The 7,541-nt window shown below is 36.0% G+C and overlaps 1 long non-coding RNA gene across 1 annotated transcript; it reads right to left on the bottom strand.

Annotated features, from left to right (window-relative positions):
• Nucleotides 1-2,553: 2,553 nt before the first annotated feature.
• On the bottom strand, nt 2,554-6,277 carry LOC148763223 (uncharacterized). The gene is made up of 3 exons (XR_016025725.1): nt 6,198-6,277; nt 4,783-4,835; nt 2,554-2,664 (listed from the first exon to the last, which is right to left on the bottom strand). It is a non-coding gene; the product is annotated as an uncharacterized LOC148763223 (long non-coding RNA).
• Between the last annotated feature and the right edge of the window lie 1,264 nt (nt 6,278-7,541).

Genomic DNA, 7,541 nt, shown 5'->3' with positions numbered 1-7,541 from the left:
GTTGAGTAATTTCTCAATTATTGATCTCATTTACTAACATGATAGCAGAGCATGTTAGGGTTATGGCTTGAGATTTGTTCTCAAATTTTCAATAATTTATTGTATTTTTTTTATTAATTTGCTGCAATTTCTCATAAAATTGCAAAATTGATCTTTATTTTTTTTTAATCAATTTCATCGATAGGAAATCTTGAATTTCTTGAATCAAAATCTTGACAAGATGTCAAATTCTTAAGACTCAAAATTGCCGATTTCAATTCTTAAAGACCTTTATTCACCCTTTTATCTTCATCACACTGATCATCATGGATCAGTCGTCATAACCCCAAAAATTACCTTAAGCAATACGTTTCATGGAGTAGATCCTTCATGCAAGCTATCACCATAAGGAATAAAGCTAGTTTTATAAAAGGATCCATCATTGCGTCGAAACATTTGATGAACGCTTCATAGCTTGAAATTGATGCAATAACATGATCGTTGCTTGGCTTTTAGAGTCAATTTCTCAACCAATTGCCTCGACAGTCATTTTTATGAATTCTACCTCACAGATATGGGAAACCTTTAAGAAGAGATTTTCTCAATCAGATGATGCACACATTAGTAACCTCTTATTTTTCCCTTTGCAATGTCAATTAAGGTACTAGGTCAATCAATTCATGCTTGACTAAGTTGAATAGTATCTAGGAAGAACTGAGGAATTACCATTTATTGCCTCATTGCAAGTGTGGAACTTGCAACAAGGATTGCTTTCAAGATTATATGGAATAGAATAAGAAAGATAATGTATTCAGGCTTCTTAATGGGCTTAATGATTTCTATTATGCACTTAAATCTCAAATTATTATAATGAAGCCATTTCCAAACATTGGATAAGGCTTATAGCTTAGCCTTGAGAAAAGAATCACAAAGAAACTTTGTTCTTGCAAGTACAGCCCCTAGTTGAATCATCTACTATGATGACTATGAATGAAGGAAAGAAAAAGAACAATAATGTTTTGGTTTGTAGTCACTATGGCAAGAAAAGGCATATTAAAGAAAAGTGTTACAAATCAATTGACTTTCATAAGGATTTCACGTTCACAAAAAAAGAAAGGTTAATGCCAGGAAAAGGGGATCTTCCATTAGTAGCTCATTTGTCAATAGTGTCACTAATCACAATCAAATAAAGCATAAAGAAGAAGTAGTCACTAACCTTATGTCTCAATTGTCACTCATTAAGAATCAAATTCAAAAACTAAGGGTACTTGTCAATGACAATGGTTTAAAAAGTAAAGGTAGTGGCATTTTATCAAGCACTTAATAACCAAAGCAAATCCTAGTGAATTCTACTTTGACAGGTATCATTTGTCACTCTACGTATTATAACACTTCAGAAAGATCATTTTGCTTTAATTGTACCAAGTAAATCATAATGCTAAATAGTGGACCAAAGTGCATCAAATCACATTTCATGTTTTGTATAAAGTCCTTCATTTCATCAAGAATAGTAAGTAAAATGTTTGTCTAGTTTCCAAATAAACTAAGGTAGTAATCATACACATTACTATTGTGAAACTAAGTCATTCATTAACCTTGACCAATATCGTCTATATGCCCTTATTTCATTTCAATCTAATATTTGTAAGTCAACTCACAAAGTCAAAGCATCAATATCTTATGTTTACTGACAATTATTGCATTATTTAGGACCTCATACATGGAAAATACCTAGGATTGCTAAAGTTTCATGAAGGTTGTACTTCATGTGACACAACGAAGATGCATAGTTCCTTAAACCATTTAGTTTTGAAAAAATTGTTAAATTTCCTTCATTTACTTTTGTTAACGTTTGTAATTCAGCTTTAAAAACATTTGATTTGTAGCACTATAGGTTAGACCATATTCCTTTAAAAAGAATAAAGGTAATATGACATAATTGTTTTGATGTTTCTTGCGAAGGTAAATTTCCTTGTGAGGTTTGTCTTTTAACAAAGCAAAGAAAATTGCCATTTCTTATTTATGTCAAAAGTACTCATTCTGTTTTTGAGTTAAAACATGTAGATATATAGGGCCCATAATCAATTGTTACTGCAAATGGTCACCATTATTTCCTTACAATTGTTGATGACTATAGTAGATTTACTTTGACCTTTTTAATGAGAACTCTTATGTTTTGACTATTATACCTTCTTTTTATAATTTGATTTTGAATTAATTCAACATTTCCATCAAGCAAGGTTTGACAACTTGCTTGATTTCTATTCATCAAAAGGAATAGTGCATCAATTGTCTTGTGTATGTTCACCACATGTCACGACCCAAATTCTGGACCATGACCAGTATATGGGCCTAATGGACGTAGTCCACTAAGCCCAAGCAAGCCTATTAATCTAACGTGTTCATCATTCCATCATAAACTGCTAAGTCATATTTCATAACTTAGAATCAAAATATTATTAAACATTGCCATCTCATACTGGCATACCAAACAAGTGCATATACATTATCTACAACATGTATCTTAATAATTACATTAGGTTTGTCTATACACAACAAAAGAATACTTGACTTCCAGCGGAGGGACTCGGACGAATGTACAGCTACTAAATGCCGAGACACCTACCAAAAGATGGATACAAGTCTACAAGGACACCTCGTCCTAGTTACCGGCTGCCTCGTGATCTGAAAACAAGACGTTGAAAACGGTGAGTATAAACCTAGTGAGTGAACAAGAATGGGAACAAACATACCATAAGGAATATTTAACGAAATCATGATGCATTCTTTTTCAAAACAATGCAATTTGTTTTTGATCTTATTAAACCCCTCATGTAAACCCCACATGAGAAAAATCACTTATTGGAAAAAAGTCCATGCTCAACAAAAGATTTAGAGAGCGAAAACTTTAATAGCATTCATGCAAATCAAGTTAATTAGACGACGGGTCTTCGCTAGCGGAAAGGCATTCTCGCTGCAGCTATGTTACAGCGAGAATGAATTTTTACTGTAACGACACTTGATTTCAATTATCAACTAACCAAGGGTTTCTTGACTAGTCGAGGGTTTCTCACCAAACCTCCTCATATTAAGCTTGATTCACTTATTCCTTAATGTTGGAAATCCATGCTCAAATATGGTAGCAAAAAAGTGGAAAATAGGGCAACAATTGATCAAAATGAGGTGAAAAACAGAAAGTTTTTCCCTACCGAGAGATTTTGGTCATAAAATAGAAATTTTCTCGCTGCAGCGAGAAGCTACAGTACCTTTCTCGCTGTAGCCAGTTTTCGGCCAGCTTACCTTTTCAAAACCTGAGTGTTTCTCACTGAAGCGAGAATCAAAACATCAAGAAAAAGGTTTCCTTTTCCCTTAAAACAAAGCCATCCTGCTCAATAACAAAAGTAACATGTAACACATGCAAACTCCCAAATTTCAACAAATCAAATGCTCACATTTTTGCATTACAACCATATACCATATATGTATATATATATATATATCAATTATCATGTACACCCTCCCATCATCATCATCTCATATGCAACGGCTTATGCGCACTCCCACTCGCACATAGCCGGGTCAACAATGGCTTATGTGCACTCCTACTCGTACATAGCCGAGTCCACATCAACATACAAATAAGCACCTAATGCATATCATGCATATTATCATATTTTGATTACACATAACCCATTGTATAGCACATTTTCACAATATAAATTTACTTCATCAAAGGCTTGTTCCCAAGGTACATTTTCAAAGACAAGTTGGACAAAATCATTCATATTCCCCAAAACAAGTTTGAAATGCAAGTCCACTCACCGGTATATTGTTGAGCCTTTCACTGACTCTAATTTTCCCTAATTGTCCAAATGGGATGATGGGGCTTCCTTGGAATCTACCATCACATTAACATCACCATTATGTTAATTCACATACTATAAACCCTAAAAGCTATCTTTTAACTAGCTTTCAATTGTCACTTTAAATGGCTATCTATGTTCACTATCTTAATCACTATAAAATGAATGAACATCCTCAACAATAAAATAGCTCATAATCTGAATTACTAGCCATTATTCACAGCTAAAAATCAAGCTTAGTTCATCACTTACCCTAGGGCTCCTTTATAGTCGAATTCTCTTCTAATAGCTTCCAAATCAATGGGGTAATTCTCTCTTTCTCTCTCTAGAACGCCCAACTAGTAAGAGAAAGTATGGAAATAAGATTTATCAAGGGTTTTGAAGTGAGAGAGTGAAAGAATACAAGGGTTCTAGTCAAAAGGGCTCAAAGGTATGAAAACTAGAGCTAGAGAAAGAAAATTATATAAGCTCCATATCAAGCTTCCTTGGAGGTTGGAAGCAACGTGAGATGGAAGAAGAAGAAGAAGACAAGTTGTTAGAAATTTAAGAAGTTGCTGGAAGGAGAAAATATTTATAGCCCAAGCTTATCCATTCCCTTGAAATTTGTCACAACCCAATTTCCCGAGCCATGACCGGCGCATGAGCTCAATGAGCATAGCTCACTAAGCCCAAGCAAGCCTATCCATTTACCTTTGCTCAACAAATTTATCATATCATGCATACACACACACACACACCTTTTCTCGGGTGTGAACATAGCCAAAACACAATGGCATTATCGATAATAATATACATGCACTATACTAGTCATGTATTTAGCAATTTACATTGCATACACATATTCACATTGTTAGATTGTATTCACAATACAAAAGGACCCATGACTTCCAGCGGAAACATTTACAATAAAATGGATTACTATCGAATGCCAGACACATACCCAGGAGATGCACTACGGGGACTCCTCGATCTAAGGTCCAACAGTCACCTGATCTGAAAACATGAATTTATAAAACGTGAGTACAATACTCAGTGAGTGAACAAGAAGGGAACAAGCATACCATAAGGAATGTTTATCGAAATCATGATGCATTCATTTTCTCAAAACCATACAATTGTTTTAGCTCCTTTAAACCCCTCATGTAAACCCCACATGAGTAAATCACTTTACAAAAATCCATACTCAACTATGGTACCAAAGAAATGGGAAATATGGCAAAAACTCATAAGTTAGCAAAATGGACAGAAAGTTTCTCGCTGTAGCGAACTTCATTCTCGCTGCAACGAGAACCAAAACATCAAGGAAAAAGTCTCATTTTTCCCTTAAAACAAGTCATCATGCTAAAATAACAATAGCAACATGTAACACATGTAAACTTCCAAATTTCAACAAAACAAATGCTTACATATTTGCATTTACAACCATATACCCATCATCAACATGCACACCATCCCATCATCATCATCATGCACATCATCCCATCATCATCATCATGCACATCATCCCATCATCATCATCTCATATGCAACTGCTTATACTATTGTCACTAGGGGGTGGGAGATCAAGAAGCATCCCCCCCTTCACTCGGGAAGAGGTGCACTTCACTCCGGATCACGAAGCAACGGAGCAGTCCCTTCCCTCCTCTTCCAAGCTTTCCCCCCCTTCACTCGGCAAGAGGTGACTTCACTCCGGATCACGAAGCAACGGAGCAGTCCCTTCCCTCCTCTTCCAAGCTCCTGGGCGAAGAGTCATACTTCGTCACAGATCATACCTATCCCTTCACTCGACAAGAGGTGCACTTCACTCTGGATCATGAAGCAACGGAGCAGTCCCTTCCCTTCTCTTCCAAGCTTCCCCCCCTTCACTCGACAAAAGGTGCACTTCACTCCGGATCACGAAGCAACAGAGCAGTCCCTTCCCTCCTCTTCCAAGCTCTTGGGCGGAGGGGTGGGAGATCACGAAACATCCCCCTCTTCACTACGGAGGCAACAACGGCTTATGTGCACTCCCACTCACACATAGCCGGGTCAGCAACGACTTATGTGCACTCCTACTCGCATATAGTCGGGTCAACAACGGCTTATGTGCACTCCTACTCGCACATAGCCGGGTCAGCAACGACTTATGTGCACTCCTACTCGCACATAGCTGGGTTCAAATCAACATGTAAAGAAGCATCCAATGCATATCATGCATTTTATCATATTGTGATAACACATAAACCATTGTATAACACATTTTCACAATATAAAATCATTTTACTAAAAGCTTGTTCCCAAGGTACATTTTCTAAGACAAGTTGGATAGAATCTTTCATATTCCCCAAAACAAGTTTGAAATGCGAGTCCACTCACCAGTATTAGGAGTAGAAATATTCCTATTTTCAGTCCGCGAGTACAGTCCTTTACTCGTATCCAATGGCTCACGACCTAGCCATAATCCATGATACATATTCCAATTAAATTGTGTCGAACAGTCATAAGCTATTTCAGGCTCGATATATATATGATATGAAATGAAAAATGCACAGGTAGCCATCTAGACCCGGTATTGGCCTAAGTCGATTTTTCATTCGATAAATTGGCCAATGTGTCCAATTTCACTCCAAATTAATCCATTTCTCCTCTAATACCTTAATTTACCACATACCATTTAAATAAAGCCAAATTCAGCATTAGAACCCTCACAGTTCCTTATAGAAAAATTCGGTCATTTGGTGCACTAGCACCGAAAATTTTTCTACATAATCGTTTCACCTTAATTCATCATTTTCCAAGCCATTTTCCTTGAAACAAAAACAAGCCCCTATTGATATTCAGCCCTCATGGTTCGACCAACAAGGAACCCTAGAGAAATTGAATATTTCTTTTGTGTTTTTGTTCATAACCATGCTTAACTATCCCTAAACACTAACATAGTCTAAAATTAAATTATTCCAACAACAATTCCTCTTCCATACCCATTTTTCAGAATTGAATTCATTATGATAACTCAATATTCAACCATGAAAATCAAGAACAAAAGCATGGGTAAGCTAGGTATCAAGGAGAATTAAAGAAATTTTAACTTACCTAGCTTGTTTCCTTGAATTCCAACATTTTCTCTTTGATTTTTCCCACCTAGGGCTTGTTCTTCCTTGGTTTCTCTTCTCTTCTGGTTTGGCTGATCACTATGGGAGAAATGGGCTGATTTTTATGCCTTTTATAAAGAAAATAATGAATGGATAAGATTTTGACACATGTCACCATTCCATTGGTCCATGTGTCATACTTAGCCATTAAGCAATCTCTCTCCACCACACATTTCTCATGCTTATCCATTTACAGGATGAATAAAATCCCTTGACCTTGACAAGTGCTGGGGCAAAAAATTTACCGATTTGCCCCCGAGGCAAAAAAATTACGATTTTACCCCTATACTCCGAAATGTACCGGAATCAAATTATTTCTACTTTTCAACCTCAAATAACACTAACATTGATCAATATTAACCAAATGGGGCAAAAAACTCGTTTTATAAAAATTCTTGTTTAGTCCTCTAGTGGCAAAATTACCATTTTGCCCTTGTGCTCCAAAAATACCAGGAATCATAATTTTTTTCACTGCTAAACATCATTTTATACTCCAATAATCATAATTATATTTCAGATAATTACTCTTGGTCAAATGTGATCAAATCTTGGCTAAAAATCTCTATTT

This window comes from Theobroma cacao, chromosome 4, assembly GCF_053813885.1.
Source record: "Theobroma cacao isolate CCN51 chromosome 4, ASM5381388v1, whole genome shotgun sequence".
Lineage (NCBI taxonomy): Eukaryota > Viridiplantae > Streptophyta > Magnoliopsida > Malvales > Malvaceae > Theobroma > Theobroma cacao.
Note: the sequence above shows the minus strand (reverse complement) of the source record. Positions and strands in the feature narration are given on the sequence as shown.